Below are 3,959 nucleotides of genomic sequence, written 5' to 3' on the forward strand. Positions count from 1 at the left end.
TCAGTGTTTAAGAGCACTAATCATTCTTGTAGAGTACCTGGGTTCAATTCCCAGCAACCACACGATGGCTCACAATGGCCTATAATTCCAGTTCCAGGTATCGAAAGCCTGTGACAGGCCCCAAGCACATACATGGTTCACATACGTACATACATATAGACAAAATGTCTTAAGATTTCTAAAACTATATGCATTAAACTACATTAAACTATCAAAACACATCAAATATTAGAGGAAAAAAGTTGTATGAAGAGATTCACAAAACTTCGACACAGAAACCACAAAGTATTATTTATACAACTAAGGAAAATCTGAATAAGGAAAGATACTAGGATAGTGTATTAGAAAACAAAACCCACACACTCTACTGACGCTCTTTCCCTGCCAAGTTCACCTACAGACTCAAAGCATTCTCAAGCAAAACCACAGGAAAGCTTTCTTTGAAAATCTGAAAGTTGTTTAGAACAAATGTGGAAATTCAGAGGATTGTTACTAAGTAGGATGATTTGAGGAAATGGATTTGTAAGATTCAAGCTTGTAAGCTGTAATAACTGACTTAATATTGGTATTTTAGTATTAGTATTATTTTGGTGGTTTTGGGTTTTTTGTTTGTTTGTTTGTTTGTTTTTGTTTTTTGTTTTTTTTGTTTGTTTGTTTGTTTTTTTGAGACAGGGTTTCTCTGTGTAACCTTGGCTGTCCTGGAATTCATTCTGTAGACCAGGCTGGTCTCAAACTCAGAAAATCATCTGCCTCTGCCTCCTAAGTACTGGGATTAAAGGTACGTACCACCACCTAACTAGTAGCTGATTTATAATAACAGGTTTGAGTGGGAACTGGGAAAGATACAGAACTAAATCAATGAAACAAAACTGACTGCCCAGGCCCCCACATCTAACTGTAGAACAATGTCCATTTTTTTTCTTTCTTAACTTGCTGCTAGATTCGTTGTATCTCTTCACAGAGAAAAATGGATTCAATGGATTTCAATCAAAATCAGAGAAAGAAAATAAAACTTCTAGAATAAGGCATGTAACATATTCTTCTCTTTGTAGTAGGCAAAGATTTTCTTAAGCAAAATCCTTGACTCTCCAAACTTAAATTGGAAAAATCTTTATAATTATGATGTCTCATTCTGAAAAACTGTAGAAAGAATTAGAAGAATACAAGGCACACCAGAGGAAGAAGAGGGATTGTAAATACAAAGATGCAATAAGGATTCATGTCACAGTCAGCAAAGAATAACGGGGACTGGAAGAAGGTGAGGGTACATGGTGACGGTTGGTCAAAGTGTCCAAATACCCATTCTGTGTGGAGCGGGCTCAGTCTCAGAGCTCTTGGGAAAGAGACATTAAAATCACTACAAAATGCCCAACCACAATGGCCCAGCATTTTTTTTTTTATAAATGTATGTTATGCATGTATGATGCATGGATTGGAGGACGTGTGTGCACATTTCTGTGTCCACATGTACGCAGGATAGAGAACAACCACAGGTGACATTCTCAGGAATGCTGTCCACCTCCTTAGAGACAGGCTCCTCATCTGACTTGGAGCTCACCGATTAGACTAGATCCTCATGTCTCTGTCTTCCTAGCCTTGAGATTACACGTATATGCCGCCATGGCCAGCAGCTTAAATGGGTGCTAGGGACAGAACTCAGTCCCTCACATGTTTACAAAAGTGGTTTACTAACTGATCCACACATGCTCCACGCCTGTTAATCTTCCAAAATCTGAGAATAGAGAACTAGGTCAGGAGGGCACAGACTGATGCCTTCAAGTTTGCAGTTTTGTTTTGTTATCCAAAAAAAATCTCTTGAGAAGGGATTTAGAGGTTTGAGGATGCCATGGGGCAAAGGGGGTAATTCTGCTACCAAAGTCTCATTTTTGTTTTCTGCCAAAGAGCACAGCAGATGGAGCAATAATAGACGGCACTATCCAACAAGTTCTATTACACCATCACCACTGCATGGCCATCTCAGCCAACGTCATCCTCACCACCACAGATGTATCAGCATGAGGCATGCAGAACCACCCTCTGTGTGAAGGTGGTTCTCACAGATGACTTTAGTACACAGCTGTCAGCTGATGGCGATACCTGACCAGCAACTCAGTAAACGTGAGTGGGGTCCTTTGTTCTCAAATGAGGGTTTACAAGACATGCCCCAGAACCTCATCTTCACAAAAAGCACTGATGAAGGTGTGGAACGGGGGAGCTCTGGATGTTGGCGTGCCTTTGCTGTACACGTGTGTTGTATATACGGCTACCTGTGGGAACACATGTGTACAGCAAAGGCCTGTGTAAGATTGTTTGGGTAGACCCAATTATAATAGTCAGCAGATAGCACAGAATAGTCCAAAAGTCTGTCACCACATAAGGGAAAAATAAATTGCAGCCTATTTATATAAATAGAAATTCCCAACATATAAAAACACCATGGCTAAATTATGCATATATACTATGGAATGAAAGAAGCCAGATCCAAGGATAGAAAGAATAGATGTTAATAGTAAGTAGGGAAATAGGAGTGCAGCTAAAGGGTCATTCTGGCCATGTGCCTAGAACAGGAAGTCCAACCCCCATCAAGATATCATCGCAGCTTGGACTGCAGGAAACATTCAGTAAAGTGCACGTCTCATTGATCCAGCCAAGAGAGATGTTTCCATCCCACCTTCCCCAGCCTCCTTCTTACATTTGACTAGAGGAAGGAAGAAAAGATGAAAGGAACAAGGGGGAGGTAAAAGAAGAGAGAGAGGAAGAAACGTAAGCAATAGAACACGTCATGATTTTTAATCTTTCATGTGTCGTGTTTCTTCACTTTCCCTAATAACACTGTGCTGTCTTATGAGCCTCAGTTTGCTTTTTCACAATCCACTTTTAAGCTACAAGAGAAGCAAGAAAGACATGAGAAAGACAGATCTTATGTTTTGTAAATGTGCATAAAAATACGAGGGAATTGGAACATGGGAGCCCTATATGTACACAAAACACCAACGTACTAGCCTAAGAAACTTTATGTGATCTTGTGTGCAAAGCCACTTTGGAAGCATCAAAAAGTCAGGACTGTGTGAGAACAGTTACAGCATTCTGGAGGGGCAAACAGAAGGATGCAGTCTGCTTACTTCTCATGCAATCTCATTTTTCCATTTATTGGCTAAAATAAACAAGTAAAAGGCCTGATTTTATTTGAGGAGACATGTATAGTTGACTCCATTCCCCATCTAAGCCTGGAATCATCACAGTAGTGTCTCGTCAGTTGTAAGCAGAAGGCTGTGTGGGTCTCCAGGAAGTATCTTGAGAAACAGAAAGTTTACCTGGGCTCTGCAGCCAGTCCCACTTCTTCATTCCTGTGTTCTGGCTTTGTGGACATGATGTTTGGTATCCTGTCATTCACTATGAACTGCATGGCTGCTGATCTTAGCTGTAGAGCAGAGAAAGAGAGAGAGGGAAAGAGAGAGAGAGAGAGAGAGAGAGAGAAAGAGAGAGAGAGAGAGAGAGAGAGGGAAAGGGTAGAGAAGAAAGAAACAAAGAAACAAATGAAGAAACAAACCAACCCAGGGATGGAAAGAGAAGGTTTCCATGTAGATCCTAGGCTGCTTGGCTTTAAACTTCTTTTTCTCAGGGGGAAAAAAAAAGAAACTGTATATTCACAGTTATTCCAATGATGCTAGTACTAGCTAACCTAGGCAAAAAGAAGGACGTCCTGCCCAGATATTAAAACAGGTACAGATAAAATGATATGTTGGCTTAAATCAAGTCATGAGAGCCAAATAAGATAGGCCTAACAGCACATGTTTATAGGCCCAGTAGTAAGGAAGCCGAGACAGGAGGATCTGAGGGGTGTGCTGCTCAGCCCACCTGGCCAAACAGAGCTCCAGGGACTTCAAGAAACCCTGTCTCAAAAAAACCAAAAAACTGCCGGGCGTGGTGGCGCACACCTTTAATCCCAGCACTTGGGA

This window comes from Mastomys coucha, unplaced genomic scaffold (assembly GCF_008632895.1).
Source record: "Mastomys coucha isolate ucsf_1 unplaced genomic scaffold, UCSF_Mcou_1 pScaffold21, whole genome shotgun sequence".
Taxonomy (NCBI): Eukaryota; Metazoa; Chordata; class Mammalia; order Rodentia; family Muridae; genus Mastomys; species Mastomys coucha.